General features: G+C 40.3%; 1 pseudogene; it reads left to right on the top strand.

Annotated features, from left to right (window-relative positions):
- The first annotated feature begins 8,217 nt into the window (after window positions 1-8,217).
- Window positions 8,218-9,673, top strand: LOC146470097 (uncharacterized; annotated as a pseudogene).
- Window positions 9,674-20,781: the final 11,108 nt, after the last annotated feature.

A 20,781-nucleotide genomic window follows, 5' to 3' on the forward strand; every position in this document is an offset into this window, starting at 1 on the left:
TCAACCCACACAAAACAAAGACGCTTAGAATGAACCACAAATGCACAGACAACATCAAGGTAGAAGGAGAGGGTGTAGACGACGTGAAATCCTTTGTATACCTAGGATCGGTGCTAGACAAACATGGTGGCACACAGGCAGACATCAAGAGGCGACTAGCAGTAGCCAGAAATGCATTTACCAGACTACAGAGCATCTGGAGGTCACAGAGATTCAGCAACAAGACCAAGCTGCGTATCCTGAACTCCAATGTGCTGTCTGTGTTACTGTATGGGGCCGCTATGTGGAGAATAACGACAGTTGATCTCAACAAACTTGATGTATTCCACCGCACATGCCTAAGAAGAGTATTAAGGAGATTTTGGCCCTACCATCTGAGCAACGAAGAGCTATATGAAGCATCAGGGAGCATGCCAGTGTCCACCCTCATACAAGTGAGAAGGTGGCGTTGGATAGGCCACATCTTGAGGAAAAGTCCTAACGACATCTCAAGGACTGCACTAACGTGGGCACCCGAAGGTAAGAGGAAGCGAGGCCGGCCAAGGGAAACGTGGAGACGAACTGTGGAGAAAGAAAGGAATCAGCTGGGTTGGCAGTCATGGGAGGCTGCTGTCGCCTCGGCGGCAGACCGGGATGGGTGGCGCAATCTTCTCGCCGGCCTTAAGAGTCCACGTGGGCCCAAAGAGGATAAGTAAGTAAGTATAGAGAGCAAGATTACTGAATGCTGATTGGTCGAAACAGAGGGCATTTTTCTTAATGTAATTTTTTCAAAATTACTCACTCCTTATTGGTCGAGCGGCGAAAATACTTCCTCCTGATTGGCTGAGCGCACCATGCATCTTGTTGGTTTCTTCACTGATTTGTTCCTGGACAATGACTTCTTTCGGGTTCTTTGTAGTTTGGAGTTTGTGCCAAGAATACTTGGAAATCAAGTGCTACAGCTACAAAGGAAACTCCTAAAGGTGAACTTTCGTTTCTTACAAGAAGCAGCAAGAGATTATTTGTGTCAAAAGCTAAAAACGTGATCGGATTTGTTTGGTTGGAAAACTGAAAACATTCATGGCCGCTACCAAGTGTTTTCACTTCGCTATGGCTTCTTCCAATGAACGATAACCGAAGAATAATATTGCCCTTTTGATGGGAGGAAGGAGCAGTTTAAATTCGTGAACGAAATTACTCTGCATGTTCCTTCTTTGGACCCATGGTTTGCTATTTTTATCGATCTGTAATCTTGTGATTTTCAAGTGGTAGAAAGATTCACAGTGAAGGTGAATCAAAATTATTGATGCCTTACATTTGGTTTAATTGTTGTAAGGGTTCTCATGAATTAAACTTGTATTTTCTCTTAATTACATATATAGAACAATCAACTTTTCTCGTTTTGTCTGTTTTGTACGCTAATACAGTCGAACCTGTATATAACGGCCCTGTATTAAGCGGTCACCCTCTATTAAGCGGCCAGTTTATAAAGTCCCGATTTTTCGCGCATATAAACGCTGTATTTGTTACCTGTATTAGGCGGCCACCTCAATTAAGCGGCCGCGGCCGCGGCCACCCTGTAGCAGTCCCATGTTTGTCTTTCTTTGTTATTATTACCTGTATTAAGCGGCCACCCTTGAATGGAAAAGCCATATGCACAGTACCATGGATAACAGGAATTGTCGCTGGGAGTGCCGACAGTCAACGACTTGCTCTGCAAACAAAAGTTTCAAATTCCGAGGTGCCAAAGGAGTCGCTGTAATTCTTACCCTATTCCTATTTTAACTTAAAGAATTTTATTATATATTGTGTTACTTTTAATTAGCAACGTTACCGTTATAACTCCACTTCGATCGTAACAACTATGAAATGACGGAATGAGATATTTTGTTGTGAACTGCAAGTCACATAAGTAAGTGAGTTAGAAATACAGTACTGTACACCGTACAAGAGTAGAGGACAATTTATTGCACAGTGCTTTTACACAGTGTTACGTATATGATACCTTTAAGTTACAAGTTGGCACTGAACTTTCTTTAAAGTATTGATCTCTTGAAAGAGTGTTGATTGTCCTATTGTTTCCTCGCATGAAATGTTTTTGTATGATACACCATTAACATTGACATTAGACAACGCCCAGTGAGTATTTTTAGTGATCCTGTATTAAGCGGCCACCTGTATTAAGCGGCCAGTTCCTTAAGTCCCGAGGGTGGCCGTTATATACAGGTTCGACTGTATTTTCAAAGTTTTTGCAAATTGCCCTGGTCACTGTGCGACTCAGGCAATTTGGGAAAACTTTGAAAATATGTGTTAAAATTAATCCTTAATTTTTGTCGGCCAAAGCGCGATGAGCATCCTCCCCGCCCTGCATTTCATATGGGAGTTCCCCCTGGGTTTCCTGGTAGGGATAGAACCTTGCATGCTGGCAAGAAATATTTTAGGATGATCAAACATATAAAGTACAGTAGAACGATACTAATCACAACTCTTTTTACAGCTCCTCCTTTTCATACTTTCTTTAGGGAATACAAATCAATGTTTTAGCTTTTTCGTCAAAAAAGTTTCATTAAACAGATGGTATTTGATTTCCACAGAGTACACACGTTGGGAATATAATCATGCCATGCACAAATTTAATTAAGCATAATAACTTCGCTGTTCTAAGCACCGCTTGACGAAAAATATCGAAACTGGGCTCACAGTGATCAAAACACCACGTTTGAGATCTCTTTTTAAAGCTCTCAAAAGACTCTTCGTTCATTGATGTAAATAACAGCTTAAAATATTTTGCAAAGAACTCAAAACCATCAAATGTCTGCAGTGATTCCACAGAGTTCCTAAGAATTGCAAGAACAAAGAAATATTCTCGCAACTTCGCGGCTCAAGGCTGCTTAATTAGGCTATTGTTCCTGTCTTTTGAATTCGCTTCAGTGTCTTCCTGCAAAGTTCTCACCTTTTCTCAACCGAGTAAAAACGAACTAATTTGCATCATTCTTCGCGGCTGCCGAAGTGAATGCCCAAAGGAATAAAGAGAGCTTTCATGCAACAAAATCCAGCGGAGTCACTCATTTCTCAATGACACACTTAAATCGGCATGAAGTTGTAATGCGAGTAGGGCCAAATTACTTGAACAGAATACCCAAAATGTGACTGGGAGTTTTCAAAATGGCCAAACAGTGAAACAATTTGGCTGTAAAATGTTAACAAGATGTGCTAGGTCAAACGTTCTAACTTAAAACATTATATTAAAGCATTGGTGTTCCCTCAACGGCAGAGACAAAAATCAGATCGACCTCCTGATGATCAGCGGCACGTGGAGGAGATCGCTGCAAGACGTTAGAGTGAGGAGAGGAGCAGATGTTGGCAGTGATCACCACCTTGTCACTGCAACTCTGAAAGTGAAACTGAGAAAGAATGGACCTGAGAAACCAAGACAACAACAGTTTGATGTGGAGAAGCTGCGCAATGCCAAAGAAAAAAGCTAAAGAACAAGTTCCAAGCTTTGGCAGATGCTGAAAACTACACCCAGACAGAGTCAGCCGGAATCGACACCGCGTGGAAGCAAGTAAGATCAGCCTACACACAAACCAGTGAAGCTTCCCTAGGAAGAGGACGAAAGAGGAGGAAAGAGTGGATAACAATGGATACCTGGAAAGCCATTGAGAACAGGAGAACCCTTAAGAAGAGAGTGTTGGAGACCAAGTCAGAAAGGCTGGAAGAGAGGTACAAACAACAGTACAGGGAAGCTGATCAAACAGTGAAAAGAATGGTTGGGGCCAACAAGCGGGCCTACATGGAAGGCCTTGCAAGGGAAGCAGAAGAGGCCGTGGCCAGAGGAGAACAAGGACGAGTGTACAAAATCACTAAGCTCGTCAGCGGGAAGTACCGGGGATCTACAGACACACCCATCGCAGATAAACAGGGACAGATACTAACAACAGAAGCGGAACAAGAGGCGAGATGGGCAGAACATTTCAGCGAAGTTCTAAACAGACCACCACCAATCGCTCCAGCGGATGTACAGGACCCGGCTAAAGACCTGGATGTAAACATAACGCCACCTGAGAAACAAGAAATTGTGGCAGCCATCAGATCCCTCAAAAACGGAAAGGCCCCTGGTCAAGACAGCCTCAATGCAGAACTCTTCAAGGCAGACTCAGAGCTTGCAGCGCAAGTTCTTCAGCCACTCTTTACAGCCATCTGGGACGAGAAACAACTACCAGAGGATTGGACGGAAGGCGTCATAGTAAAGATCCCGAAAAAGGGAGCCTTGAGCAATTGTAACAACTGGAGAGGAATCACCCTCCTGTCTGTTCCAAGCAAGATCCTCGCAAAAATCATCATCAAGCGAATTGAAGAGGCAGTGGACCAGCAACTCCGAAAGGAGCAGGCCGGTTTTCGACCAGGAAGAGGGTGCACAGACCAAATATTTACTCTGCGAAACATCATCAAACAGTGCACAGAATGGCAGAGACAGTTGTACATCAACTTCGTAGACTTTGAAAAGGCCTTTGATAGCATCCATCGAGAGAGTCTATGGCGCATTCTCAGGGCATATGGAATACCGCAGGAGATTGTTCTTGTCATCAAGAGTTTCTACAACAACTTCACATGCAGGGTAGGAAGCAGCGAGACCAGCTTCAGCGTGAAGACCGGTGTTAGACAAGGCTGTTGTATGTCTGCGATGCTCTTCAACTTGACAATTGACTGGGGGATGAGGCAGACAACAGCAGACCAAGTGCGAGGCATCAGATGGACCCTCTTGACACAACTTGAAGATTTGGACTTTGCTGACGATCTAGCACTCATGTCGCATACCCACCAGCACATGCAGGAGAAGACGTCCCGTCTAAATACCTTTGCACGGCAAGTAGGCTTGAAGATCAGCCAGAAGAAGACGGAGGTAATGATGCTGAACATATCAAACCCATCACCTGTCACAGTAAATGGAGAAGATCTACCAACGTCCGAAGAATTTACATACCTTGGGAGCACTGTCAGACATGACGGTGGGGCAGGCAGCGACATCAAGAACCGCCTCAGTAAGGCCAGAAATGCGTTTAGAATGATGAACAACGTTTGGAAGTCATCCCAGTACAGCACCAAGACCAAACTAAGACTGTACCAGAGCTGCGTAATCTCCACCCTACTGTACGGCTCGGAATGTTGGAGGATTACAGAGAGCGACCTCAACAAGCTGTCCACCTTCCACACGAAAAACCTCAGAAGAATCCTACGTATATTCTGGCCTGAAACCATCTCCAACCAAGAACTTCTTGCTCGCTGCAACCAGGACAGCATGGGGACCATCATTATGCGAAGACGATGGAAATGGATCGGACATGTCATGCCACGGGAGGAAGACAACATCACTCGCACAGCCCTTCACTGGACACCAGAGGGGAGACGCAGGCGAGGACGACCCAAGATCACCTGGCATCGGACTGTGGAAGCAGAACTGAAGACCTTACATCATACCTGGGGAACCATTCAGAGGCTAGCTAGGGACAGACAGGAGTGGCTTAATTTTGTTGCTGCCCTACATGCCAAGCCAGCATATGGGCATGAGTGAGTGAGTGATTATATAGCCTCCTGATGTGGGAGGAAGGAATGGCAATAGGATATACAATCGTACTAGAGTCATCAATGTTAAATTGAACATTGTTTATTGTTTCTTCATAAGAACAATGCGTACCATTTATCCTTTGATGAAACATATTCTTTGAATAGCAGAATAACATATTTGAAGTAAACACAGAGGTTTGAGATGGGTAAACACAACAGATAACGTATCAACGTTCTTGTTTTGTTCCAAAAAGTTTTGACAACGTAAAGGTCGTCTTGGACTGGCCAAAAAAAAAAAAAAAAAAAAACCCGATATATAACAGATTACTTGAAGGGCATCTTAAGAGACCGAGAATAATAAACCATAAATGTTCAAGATAAAGAAACATTAACATTTTTGCTTTCACTCGTACTACTGTTGGGTATTTATAACTCAAACGATGAGCGAGTTGTGGTCATAGGTAACAGTGATGTTAGCAAGGAACAGGAGGGCTTCACATACTGTGGAATCAGCAGCAGTTGGTAGATCTTCGACCACTTTCTGAAGTACTTCATTGAACACTGTAAGGTACAAGCATCTTCCATCTTCTGGATTAACAACGATGGTTGCGTACCGGCGCTTTTCACAATCGCCACTTCTCATGAAATAGCCACATTTATCACAGTGGACAATGGCAGTTGCTGTTGGCTGTATGACTTTTCTGGAGCACTTAACCCATTCAAGGAAAACTTCAACTTTCTCAATAGAATGGATCCTGGGAATATTGATAGTGGTAGCCTTATCTTTTTGATTGTGTTTTACTGCCACAGCCTGGATGTCATCTTTGCTATCAAGTGTAAAAACTGAAGTGAAGACTGTTGAAGAGTTTTTTCTTGCCCATCCAGTTACAAACCTGAACTGAGGTAACTAAAAACACTTGCCCTTTTTTCACAGTAGATATATTGTTTAACCACAAGTCCAGGTCAATAGTTCCTGTGTTATCTGCTACTTTAGCGGTTGCGACTTCAATATTTCTATTGGGTAACGTGGACGGTGTTCCAATGCTCGTCACCTTAAGACCAGCATTTACAAAGTCACTAATATCTGCATTGGCGATTATATCCTGTACTGAAAGAGGTAGACTGGCCTATTTCAATAAATTGGTCATTGAATTGGAACATATAGACAGTTGGTTCGGGTACGGATATTTCTGTGATATCATTCACAATGAACTTTTTGGTATCAGATGTATAGCTACATCTTTTCAGTTTGATAGCTGTATGGGACTTCTCACTGTCGGCGAGAAGGGGCCTTTTGCTCTTGGAATAAAGTAGCCCTTCTTCGATGACTGATGCTGATGTTTGTAACCTTAACGTTGAATAGTCCATTGTGTCTCTTTTGTTTCTTTTGCTTGGAGAAAGTTGATGGTCATAACCGATGATGGTATCTGCTTTTCTAGGAGAAGTTTTGGTAGCTGTAGCTGCGTTTGTCGAACCTCGTTTATGAAAAGGGCTGTTAAAGCCAGATTGCACAAGTGGAGTGGTCACTTAAAGTTGGGTTTACTGTCCCTTCAACTTTCTGAAGTTTCTTGACAGCTTTGTTTTTGGTTGAGTCGTTGGGTATTGAAGCTTTTGCGCCGGGTGTAGGCATTGTCACTTGCACGTCAGGTAACAACTAAGTGAGCGAAATGCATGTGCAACAATTCACAGTGAAATGTGCTTTAGTCATGATTGGCTACGGTAAATTACTCCATAGCCTACCGCCTGAGGAAACATCAGAAGCCTGATGCCGTTTGATTGGTTGATTTTGATTTCCGACGGCTCGTTTATGCTTATGTTGTGGTTGAACTGTGGTTGGACTTCAATATTTTCTCTACTTTTCTTGAAAATGTGAGTTTTCTACAAATTGTCAAATAATAACGGATTAGCAATGTAAATAATGCAAATATATATATATTTTTCTTTTTTTGAAAAATTAATTCATGTTTTAGACAAAGTAGAAGAAGTGCAAATATTTTGTCATAAACAGGGTCAGGGTTTGATAGACTGGGCAGCACATTTCGACTAAGACTTGACTTTGCCTCACAAAAGTATGAGGTAGTTGAGTACAGGAGGAATCAAACAAGGAAGGCAAATTTTGGTTATGTCCTTGGGGGAGGCGTCACCATTTTTTTTTTTTTTTGTTTGTTTGTTTTGAGGACTCAAATGGTATGCAGCTGTTTGTGGCTGCCTCCTATCTTCAAATTTTTTCTTGGGGAAAAATCCTTCCACAACTGCGTACCGATTATTTAAAGAAAAGTTTCTCATACAGTGGTGCTCAGTTGTGGAACAGTTTGCCAATAGAATTACGGCAAGCAAATTCCTTGAATGAGTTTAAGACTAAATTGAAACGCCACAGTTATAAGTAAGATTTTTAAACACGGCCTCCATGAAAAGCAGCATTTATTGTTTAGCTTTGTTTTATTATTTTTAACTTTTTTTAATCCTAGTCAGGTAGATAGATAGTTAGTTGATAATGATAATCTAAGTAGCTGATAGAAAAACCGTGTATAAATAAAGTTATCCTATCCTATCCTAGATGAGAGAGTTTACTTCTTATTGATATTCTAATTATGTTCCGTTACCACAATACTTGCATAATGAGTTTTTTTTCTCACCTCAGTTTCTTTATAATAACAGAGTTAATAGAATCGCATGTCAGCCAAATATGTCACCCGTCCTAGTCTTAACATAAGCTGTGAGCCGCTGAGCTATCTTTTAACTTATGAGTTATCAGTGCCTGATATTGCACAAGCCTTGGGTGTGTCAGAAAGTACCTTTTTTCAGATGCATGCGGAACTATGGGCTGTCAGTTTGGGGGAATGAGGCTGTTCTGTCTGATCAGGAGCTTGATGAGAAACTCAGAGAAATCCTTGAAGAATCTCCTAATGCAGGCTACTGCAGAGTTATTTCACAGCTTTCTGCAGCTGGCTTGAGACCACCACAACTAAAAGTTAGGGAATCAATGTGAAGGGTTGATCCCCAAGGAGTGGCCCTCAGATGGTTGACATTAACTCCACGAAGGCAGCACAATGTTTCAGGACCATTAGCACTTTGGCATATTGATAGTAATTTTAAGCTCATTAGGTAAAAGTCTACAATTTTTTTGTGTCAGTTGTCATGCTCAACAGTTGAGAAGGAAGCCCGTATCTTTTGGGGTGGAAAAGGAGACCTCTTCCTCCTGCTCCCATGCATTCCCTGAGACAAGGGCTTCCCTACAGGATAACTAATTTAATAATTGAAGTAATCATGATCCTTTAAAATTATATCTCTGCATGTGAAAGTTCTGTATTTATGATAGATAAGTAAGAGCTGAATGCCGAATGTTCTACCCTTGCTTACTGTGAGGTGTTTGTACATAGTAATGAAAGAGAAATTGGTATTGAGGAGTAACTCTTTGGACAGTCTGTTAAGAAATGGTATGAGAATCATTATATACCAGAAACAAAAATAATGTGGACAATGGTATTTGAAAGACTAAGTAATAGTAAATAAACCTAGGATAAAATATGTCGTTAAAAAGATGTATGTACCCAAATATTATTAATAGCCAACCTGAATGTGTAATTTGATGCATTTATGTACATGCATTTACTATACGGGTGGAGATTGGACATCCATGGAGGGATAGATGGATTCACAAGAATCCCAGTCAGTTTATTTAGAGGGCGGTGACAATAATCGAGCTGATACTGTCTTGGATGCCTTTATAAATGCAACGCAAGAGTATGGATTGCCTTCAAGACTTAGATCTGACAAGGGTGGAGAAAACACTACTGTTGATCTTTTTATGTTAGAACATCCTTTCAGGGGACCAGGAAGGGGCAGTATGATCACGGGTAGAAGTGTTCATAATCAACGACTTGAAAGGTTGTGGCGTGATCTGTTTGAAGGAGTCACTTACATTTGCTACCACCTCCTCTATCATTTTGAGGATAATGGTGTGTTAGAAACATCAAATCCAATCCATTTGTTTTCTCTTCACTATGTGTACATCCCACGAATAAACAGGTACATTGAGAGATGGACACAAGCTTTCATAAGGCATAGGATTAGAACGGCAGACAACAGAAGTCCCATGCAGCTTAACATTCTTGGTCTTCTCAACTAGAGGAATTTTCACCATGTAGCTGTTAATAATGTTTATGAACCAGTGACATTGGTATGAGCATTTCTATGAAAAGCAATTATTTACTACCAAGAGGCTACAATTAGCCTAAACTTGGGCCTGCAAAAATACAATTTTGTAAATTTAGCGCTAAACAAAGGAAAAGAGAGAAGTCTGTACTTCTTACATCTGGCACATTGTGCTCACTATGATGTTAGAGTCTATTTGTTTGTACTGAATACCAATAGACCCTGTGAACACATTATCCCTTTAAAATTGGCGAACTGCTTTACAGCTGAACCATTGATAACAATAACAATGCTAGTCAAAAAATAATTTAGAAAAAGAGAAAAGGAAAAACAGCAGAAGTTGCCCCTACTGGGAATAAAACCCGAGTTATCTCCAACAGAAGCGGTTACGATGACCACTACACTAAATACCATAAACTTAGCAAATGATGTGAAAATTAGTTATTTATTCCAAAATCACTAATAACATTGTTTACATCGATGGAAATTCATTTCTACTCAGCATTTGAGAAAGAAAACACTTATCAAACGAGGATTTATTATTTGGTCAGAGAAACCTCCAAAATTACTCATTGAAGCATGTCTCATAAAAAAATGAAAGAGAACTGAAGCTCACTCAACTGCATGTCATGTCACTCAAATCACTTGCGCGACACGTGAAGATGACCGACTTTCTGTTAAACCCTTCTGTGCAGTTGTGCGTGTTGGACATGTGCACTTGGAAAATCGCGACACCAATACTAAAAAAGAATAACAGAACCAAATCCAAGACTTGGTGCCTTTCAGGCCCAAGTAATAATACTACTAGCTTCTATCACGAATACCATTCTCTGGTTGGCTAAGCTACTCGCTCTATTTTTCCTCCTGTCCCCAATTAGTTTACAGTAATTTAAATTACATGAAACATGAGTATGCAAATCATACTGTAAAATGAAGTCCCCTTTGGGCTAGCTAAATTTCCCTGAGTCAATTCTAATCTTGTTTGTCCTTGGCAGAAAAGAAAGACAAAAATTGTACATGTTGTTCAAGGGTTTTCACTATTCCCCACAGGAGGACTTTCAACAGTATCGAATTGACTGGGATGGGCCACTTCCAGAAGAAGCTTCTTCAGATGGCGTGTTCATGGAGGTGCCAGAAACAGGTTGTCCATTAGGTCCAGATCAGTATCAGCAACTTGCCACCACAGTCCTTCCACTAAGGGAAAGCAATTCTTATGCGATAGACATCTATTTAGAAACAGTAATGTTTGTTAACACTCATGCTGTAACTGCACCATAAGCTGACCTACCACTACAACATCAGTAAAGTACATACAAATCTCCCAAGTGAACATAATGTGAGCTAGCTGATACTTCAATGGCAGGCATTGAAAGTTCTCACTTTTGTGAAAACATTGCCAGCGATCAGTTAATGAAAAAGTGCCTAAATGAAATCAGGGAAACCTGGAGCTTTACTCAGTAATAACCTTATTACATACTTGGTACAGAAAATTCCCCCACATCGTTTAAGCAGTATGAATTCCATTTTCTGCATTCAATGTATTTTTAACTGTTGACTGTATGGCCACAACAAGAAGCATTAAAAAGTTGAGTAAGGTGACCTTTTATAGGGATAACCTCGCGGTCCCCCTTTTCAAATATGTATCGTATATCATGTTTCAAATTATAAAGTATTATTATTATTATATTATAAATATATTATTATTATTATTATTATTATTGTTGTTGTTGCTCTACAGGGTTTGAAATTCCAGTTAATTGCAAACAGAAATATTGAATTTCGTAGCAAAACCAACCGTTACGTTGCGGCCTACTATGGCGATCTCGCAGGGCTCAAAGTCACGCACGACCACAACAGGTACTTCCATGGCCAGCATATTGCATGTTAATTTATTCTACGTTGGAGTGAAAGGCCAATTGAAACAACAGTGAAGTGTATTTCCTTGCAACTCTTCACAGCTAAGCACTACGGACCTTTTCTTTACAATTTATATTTACTGTTGTTTATTGTTTTTCTTCAACGAAGCAGCTTGTGGTGAATGACACTTTTTTCTTTCTTCTATGGTTATTAGGTTTTTGTCAGGGTTAGGATTATTTATTAGTTATTAAAGGTAGTGTGTGGTGAAACGTACTTCGAATTTCAAGAGTCTGAATATGCCTTTAATCATTTTGTAATAATGTGAATGACTATAATGTAGGCAATATCTTTTTACAATGGACAACTTCCTGTATATTACAGAACTTCAAACATTTAGAAATCACGAATTAACTAAAGCATTTAACTTGTACATTTCAGCCATTAAAAACTGTAACAATTTTTACCATTAATATAAACTGTAACATTTTCAAATTTGTGCTATCCACTCCAGTCTACAAATACTTAACAACACTAAAAGTGCCCAGTCATTTGACAGAGGGTTGCAGAGAGTTTTGAAGAGGGAGTATGGGACAGACCTTGTGCTTTTGCAACTACAACTGTACATGTATTTACGCTTTACCTTGATTGGAATGACTTCTCAGTCATTCAAACAAAATCTCAGGATTGATTTCGTATTTCAAAATCAAAGATGCCTTCTATCTGAAGTACTTGAAAGATAATTTGATCTCTAGGAAGCAAAAACAGTGCTACAGTGTAACATTTCTTTCAAATTTCAGTGCACCTCTGTCTCCCGCCTTTTCTCCTGCAGAAGTGAAATGTTTGGATCCTAGTTACACTTAATACATCATGCATTGTTGTGTGTATTAATAAAAGCAGACAATTTCAATTTTACCCAAAGGTCTAACGTGTCATAATAACAATTCTTTATAATAAACACTGGCGAATGCCTTCCCACCATTATCACAAACTGCCTGTAGTGCAGCCAGGAAAGTATCATGGTCAGAGAAACGTCTTGGCAATGTGACTTTCTTAGTGCAAATAGAGGAAAAAATGGAACCAACATCATCAAACTCTACCCTGATCGCTCCTAAACCAAAGTCTGGTAAGCAGGGTACCCCAATGGCGAAGGTAAGGAATGCCTTAAGAACCCTTGGTGTTGCACCGACTATGAACTCGTTCATGTGCTCCATGATGTTTTTTTCATCATCACTCATCTCTGATGGAACTATCAGTATTTCCTTGACATCAGAACCCTGCACTTCTTTTTCTCCTGCAACAAATAGCTCTTTGAAAAGTTCTTCGCGATATTTTTTGCAAATCTTCGTTTTTTTAGAAAGATTTTCGTTTTTCGGATTGAAATGGTTTTAACGTTCATTCAGTGTTATTCACAGTTGATAAATATTTCACTTCAATAGCAAATTGCATAACTCACTGTGTAAATTCATAAAAAGCGATATAAACAGTTATCGAAACAATAAAGGATTGTTGAATTCTTTGGCGATGTTCTGTTTGTTCAGTGTTTTATGCCATTTACGACATTTGAAGACTGGGTTTTCTTTATGTGATGCCACAAGCTCGTAGCCTTAACATACACAACTAACGTGATGACTTGAAATGTGGGTTATTCTACCCTCCCACCACTGTCACCTTTTTAGTCATGTCAGTAGTACATCATGTCCTCATTTCGCCTTTTTCTAATGCCTCTTTCTCTGCGGCTTTGAATTTCAGTTGCTTCAACATCAATATATTCGACATGCTTGCTTTCAACAGGGGACTCTGCTTGCAGCTGGTCATTCTGTTCTTGGTTTTCAGATTCTACAAACTCTGTAACTGTACAAGCGGTTGGGGTTTGGGGCCTTATAGAGTTCAGTATTCGTAAGTAGCACTTGTCTGTTAAGTGTATAATATCATTATTGTCTCGAGTATGTCATTGTCACTCAAAGGAAACAGAATTCCTTTCTTTAATACTCTTCTGGATCCTACGGCCACAAAGCAGCCAAATTGTTTATCTGTCGTCTCAGTAAAGGAGTACCACAGAACATTGATTTTGGTCTCATTGGGGTTATCAAATACATCTGATCCCGTCATAGTAATTTAGAAATTTGCTCTTGGGATGTCATCTGGAGCAAGCATATCGTATCCCGGCTTGACTACGGGACGACTCCCTTTTGAAACAGGACTTGGACAGGATGATGCTCCCTGTTTACAGCTTCTACTACATTTTCTTCTCCACACTGTTCTCTTTCAAAGTGCATTCTGGAACTGGTTACTTCTGTCTGACTCATCCCCTCTGCATTGGCAAATGATGGAAGGGTGCCAGCGTCATATTCACTGATATCTCTGACAGACCGTTGCCGAACGCCACCACAATACTGCCTCTGCTATTCCTGCAGTTCCTGTAAATCTTCAGGTGGGATGGGGGCTGTTGTTGGTGGTTTGACAACCGCCAATAGTCTTGTTGTTATTGTTGTTGTTGACAGGCCATTGGATAGCGCACTGAAGGTGTTAGGTCTGGATAGTGGGCTTTTTTGGGTGTGAGGTAAAGGAAGGATGCATGTGTCATCCTCTTTACTGTCTCCTGTATTGTGGGCATCAGCAGCTGGGCATATTGCAGCATGTACGGCATGGCATGACGACCACACACATTCGAAAAAAATTGTTCAATCACAAGGGTCAGGATTGAAAGAGACCTAAATGCTTGTTCGTAATCTGCAGTTAACTCGTGCTCGTCTACATTGCTAAATAGATCCTTCAGTTCCTTCAGGGTGTCAGTGACCCAGGTCACAGCCTCCACGGTTATGTAAGCTGTGAGCCATGTGGCCCTTCAAAGTTTAGAGTTGGGTTCTGAACGTGTTCCCTGATATTGCTGACAAGTTCATTGAAGTATTGCTGGACCTTGGCCATGTTGGTGATAACCTCGACAAGTCCAACTTGCCTAGTGTACCCGTATTTGGTCTTGTCAGAATGTACAGAAAACACCTGAAACATCTTTTGGATGTTTTTCAAGTATGAAGCCAATGCGGATGTTGGAGTGATGATTCTCAGAGTTTGTGATCCTGTGTCACACACATACACTGTATGCCCCTTAGTTGCCAAGCCAGTGGGTTGTGCATGACTACTTGACGGCGACTTTCCACTTGCTGTCTTCAATTCTCCATTTCCAGAAATTACAGTGACCTCACCGTTGGGTGTTAGCTGTTTGACCAGGTTTCGTTTCCTGTCCGTGAAGATCAGATTCAGGCCATCAACGGCTACGCCATGTGTTACGGCACACTGATTGTTGGTTATCTCTTTCTGTGGCACTATACCATCAAGACAAAGCTTCGTTTTACCACCAGACTCTTCGTTCAAGTCAGCAACATAGAAACAGCTCTCATGGTATGGCAGTCCATGTGGTAAGCAGTTCATTGGTAAGTCTTTAATTCGTCGAGCAGTTGCCTGGAAGGCAATACCAGAGATGGTTAGCTCATACACTGACTGATTGTTGGCAGTAAAAAGAAGGTCCAGGCATGAGGCCAGAACTTTTGGATGGTGAATTTGTGCATTAACAATCTTCAAACGTATAACTAACATTTTCTTGTCCTTTCCTTTATCTCCAACACCATTGTTGACATTGTTGTCTTCCCTGTGAATTTCCTGTGGTATCGGTGTCATCTGAGGTATTTGTTCTTGATGATCCTCAATCCATCTCTGAAGTTTTTGTCGTAGAGCAGGACAACTGTAGTCAGTAAGCTGGGCATCTTTCAGAATAATGCCTTTTTCCTCAGTAAAGGCAAACAATTCACGCTTGCTTATCCTCTTGGGAGAAATAGTTGCTCTTTGGAAAGATCACAATAGCAGATGCCTCTTGCCTCAGTTACAAATGCAGTTCCATTCATGTAGTGCACGTTGAGCGGGCTTTGAAGATTCTGTGCAATAACTTCAACGTTAGCAGGATAATGCAATCGAGCTTTAAGCACCCTGCCTTTGTTGTGGGCGTGCCCTTGATCAAGTACTAAAATGGTACCAAATGGTCCTACATTGACAGAGGCTGGCCTTTGCACGATTCTCTTTGCATTTCCTCGCCAAACCCAGTAAGGCTTAGGTAAGGGGGTGGCAGTGACCATCGTAACATCTCTTAGAAGATCGATGACGCCTGGCTGGTAGATACAAAGTAATTCTTGAGTATGGTTTATCAATTTCATCCTTGTATCTCTTCAAGGTAAAGGGTTTCTAAGATCCAGGAAGTGTAAGAACTCAGTTTTTGTCACCGTACCGTAGGTGGTATAATGCTTTGTTACAGCTCTTTATAACATTTTTGTTGAATCGTTTGTGCTTGCCTACTGCTTTCCCCAGTAAATCGTCGGCAGCAATACACTGTGGGACGGTCAACGGCAGTGTGATTCTTCTCTTTATGCTCAGAACGCCATCCTTTAGTGTCATGACACCAATGTTGACCTTCACTTCTGAGTTCACATCTGACTTCTTGAGCACTCTAGGTCTCTTAGCAGTTTTCGGGCGTTTACTGCGAAAATACTCCTTTCTATCCTTTTCTATGCGAGCTTTGAACCGTGTAAATGTTAATGGCGTTGTCCCACTGCCACTGGTCCTGTTTTACATCAACTGCACTAATGTCTCTCTTCAAGGCACTATCATTTAGACTTATTGTCTTCCACACTGGTGATAAAACTGTGCTGCTGAGACATTCTGTTCCACAAGAGGAGCAGAACATTTTGAGGAAACAGAAGTTGTGGATAAGCGCTCGAAAAATCAAGGCAAGATGTAATGGCGGGAGTATGCAGCAGAATAACTGGAATGTGCATGTGCATATTTTCTGTGGTTTAATATCGAGCAACACTTTTTAAATTTGCAGCAACCTTTATAAATTTGCAGCAACTTTTATAAATTTGGAGCAGCCTTTTTTATTTGTAGCATGTCCCTTGTGGGCCACCATAGAGTGTTCAATTTGATCACGCAAAGTTTGGTAAATTTTCAGATCTTCGTTTTTTCTGTGGTGATCTTCGTGTATTCAATGTCTTCAGAGGTATGTGACAATCATACGTACAGTATGTATCTGACCTTGGCATTTCCCAATTGAAACATATTCTGTTTGCTTGCTGTTTATCGTCAGTTGTAAATTTACACTCAATAAACCAAAATGGTTGCTGTCTCTGTATATTAAACACTTTAATTTGAATGTAAGCCTTGCACTTCACTGTCCTTGGATGACTCCTTAGTCTGACTTTAAGTGAGTGACATTTACAGCTGTTGGTAATCATCACAACAAAAGTTATTTACAAACGTACAGATAATGTCATGGAAAGTCCACAGTCAGAGAGAACACTTGTTGTCTCATCAAAGTCCACAAGATCAACAACCTGTGCAACCTCGAATAATGAAAAACAAATTCTACATTGGTGTAGGTAAGAATTTTTGCATATATTTTTTTTACTCCAATGTCCCAGTATCGAGTATCTTGGGAAGCTAAAATAGCTAGTAAAAATAAGTTTCACTTTTCTTATTTATATTCCCATCACACAGTAACAAGTATCTTCAGAAGTTAAAATGTGTTAACTAAAACCTCAGAATTATGTTTCCATGCATGCTCTCAAGAGAGTCTAACAAAAATGATATCAGAGGCACGGGTTTCATTAGAAGCCAGCAACTTTTGAAAACCACGTCTACTTACTGGTAGTCAGAATTTACCTCTAAATGCTGCCAACGTTGTCTAGATTTTCACTCAAAATGATAAAAAATATTAATCAGGTCCTCACCTACTTTGGTTAGCTCAGATAGCTATTTACTGAAACCCCTGAGGAGACATACATATCTATCTTGCCAGGTCACATCAAACGTAACTTGTCTAAAGCTCTAAATTCTATGATTTCCTCAAAATAGGATTTTATTAGCATAGTTTCCAAACACTTTATAGTTTTAAACTTTTCTCTTACCTTAGATGTAAAATATTCCATCTGAATTGAGCAGTCTTTGAGGATAACTCCTTTGATTGCTTCATGTAAATCACCTGTGACCAAATAATTATACACTGCTGAACTAAATACAGGAAATCCTGGTCCTCCCTGTAATATGCTGTGCACTATGATGGTCCCAACCAGCTTCATAACACCAGATGCTACCATATGTCACAATCATAGACTGGACTTCGGTATGTATCACCCTAAAAAAAGGTGTCTGAAATTACACTCAGTAGTTGAGTATAAAATTGTCGAATGACCTCCCTCCCCCCCCCCCCCCCCCCCCGTGTCTGCTGCTTGTTCCTTGTATAGAATTCGTAGCTTCTCTCTTGGGTCAAAATCTTTATCTTTGTAATAAGCCATTGCATCATTCATAATGTCTTCATCTATCTTTAATTTCTCTCTTTGACCTTGAGAAAAGTTTTTCTCAAGATTTTGCAACTCAGACCTGAGGTTAGGCTCAATTCCCGCTGAGCCTAAAGAGATGTCTGCAGTGTCACTAGAGTTTCCCAGTGGTTTACAAGGTGAATGCATCGTGTCATTTTCGTCATCATCATCATCATTATCATCAGTGTCAATGTTCTCAGTAGTAGGTAACAGTGACATGACAGCCTGATTGAATGACCCCTCCACTTGAAGGCAGCTTTCAAGAAATCTCGTTTTTCACCAGGAAACATTTCTGAGAGGTAGTTTATTTCTCTCGCAACGGCTAAGGCATCATTATCACTGCTAAGAATCCAAAATGTTTGAATACAGTTAAGTGTATAATACTAGAAATACAGAATGATCAAACAACTACAGAAGAGGGCTGCTTTGCTGACTTGTCAAATGTCATAACAACATTCTTAGTGTTCTCGCTGCTTCAGTAGCTTCAATAGAACGGAGTGGCTCTGGTTCTAATACAGATATATCATCATCTAAATCGTCTGCCTCTTCTTCTCTTTCATGGTTGGCCGAATCCATGGACTGGACTGCTCCCAATGCTTCCCGTGTCGCCTCTTTGTCTGTTGGTTGACATTCAGTCACAACATTGTTATCTAAAGATACAAAGTCACTGGATGATATCTCTGCAAGAAAGGGACAGTGATGGGTAATGCTTCCCCATAGGCCTCCGCCAGATTCATTTGTTTCTTCTTCCTCATCCGACTCAAATGGATCATCTGAGGGCTCTGCTACTTCATCTGGGTATCCTGCTTTATTCCAGCAGTTGCTCATTGTTGTGATGCTTACATTGTCCCAGGTGTTGCCCGTTATAAAAACAGCATCTTTGAGGTTGATTGCTTCAACAGGTTTATTTTCATCTAAGCACTGCACATTCCTTCTGATCATTGTCTTGCGATAACAGACTTTAACATTCTGGATAATGCCTTGGTCCACCGGTTGTAACTTGCTTGTGCAGCTGCGAGGAAAGAAGATTAACTTTACGTTCGTCAGACCAGCGACACAAACATGAGAAGACCAGTGATCTATAAATAACAGAATATGGCGGTTTGTTACTCTCATTTGTCTGTCAATTTGATGAACCCATTTTTCAAACAGAGCACTGCCCATCCGAGCTTTCATTTGAGACTCATGGGTGACAGGAAGCAAATTCATATTAATGTACTTAAAACATCTGGGTTTGGCATATTTTCCTATCACCAAAAGGGGTAGCCTCTCTGTGCCATCCTGGTTGCAGGCCACAAGGACTGTCACGCGATCTTTACTTTTCTTACCACCAGTGCATTTTTCTCCTCTTAAGTTTAGTGAATTTTTTAAATAATTTATTTACTTGTAATACTACAGTACTTACATTACTACATTACTTGAATACCGCAGTACTTACAATACTACATTCCTTACAATACTAACATTTCCATCTTTCCTCCCAATTATTTACAACCCACTATTAATTAGCCTTGTTTTCTGATACTAAAGACTTGCAAAATGATACTTACGATATACTTCAACTGCTGAAAACTGCTCAAGTTTAGTTTTTGAGTCGGGGTAGCTTTCCACATAAATCCAGTTTTGTCAGCATTGAAGTGATCTTTCATACTGTAGCTGCGGCAAAAATCCGGGAGACGCTCACTCCAAGTTTCAACAATACCAGGATCTACACTCTTCTCTTCACCACATACAGCTTGGCCTGTAATTCCATGTCTTTCCTTTAACTTATCTAGAAAGCCATTACTTGCCTTGAAGTTCTCATGCCCCAACTGTTGTGCAAAATACTGGGCTTTTTCTTGCAAGAGTGGTCCACTAACTGAGATATTCATGGCTTGAACCTTGCGGAACCATTCAGAGAGCACTTTGTCCAGATCTGAAAAAGTCGACTGTTTCATCTTTTTTTGTTTCTCTTTGTACAATCCTCCTTCAAAGGCACTAACAATGTCGTCCTTCTTCTTCATAATGGTCGAGATAGAAGACTGCGACAAAGGCGGGTCAAAACGTTTAGCCACAACAGCGTCTTTCTCCGCAATCTTAATTGAGAACTCGTCTCTTCTTTGTCTCTTGTTTCTTGGACTTCGTCGACTGCGATGTCACCGTTAAAGTAAAGTTGCTTAAAACAAGATTGAAAAATCTTGTTTTAAGTTCCTGAGATAAGATTTTCCAACCTCAAAACAAGTTACCCAAAATCTCAAATCAAGAAACCCTTGGATTGAAACAAGAATTTATTTCTCATTTTAAGATACAAAAAATAAGAATCTTTAAACTGAAAACAAGGAACCATCAGATTGAAATAAGAACACATTTCTTATTTTAAGGTACAAAAATAAAGATCTTTGAACTTACAACAAGAAAATTGTTCTTGATCCAAGCAAATGTTTTAAGTTAAAGTGTCTCGAAATAAGGACATTAATTCCTAATTTAAGTTAACCAAAATCAAAGAGTAACTAGGCATGAGGACTGATGCATCCCTGTCACTGAAAAAATGTACAAAACTCAATTATTATACAATCATAACTTTGACTTACACTTGTCAAATTAGTGTTTGACACTAGAATCCATGTATTGGTCTACTAAAACCACAACTGGGTATTTAAAATTGCTTTTATGTTTGAGCAATCTTTAATAAATGTTGAGGTACTGGTCAGTCTAATTGCTGTTTTTTTTTTTTTAACTACTGGTCTGACTGACAAATCCAATGTCTTAAGTACATGAAGTTAGTGCCAAACACTACATTTTAACAAAGATATATAATAGTAAATTACAAAACTACTGCTTCTGTTAGAAGAGATAAGCTATAGACTGTAAACGTACTTAAAGT

The sequence above is a fragment of the Pavona decussata genome, unplaced genomic scaffold (assembly GCF_977016875.1).
Source record: "Pavona decussata unplaced genomic scaffold, jaPavDecu1.1 SCAFFOLD_114, whole genome shotgun sequence".
In the NCBI taxonomy this organism is placed as follows: domain Eukaryota; kingdom Metazoa; phylum Cnidaria; class Anthozoa; order Scleractinia; family Agariciidae; genus Pavona; species Pavona decussata.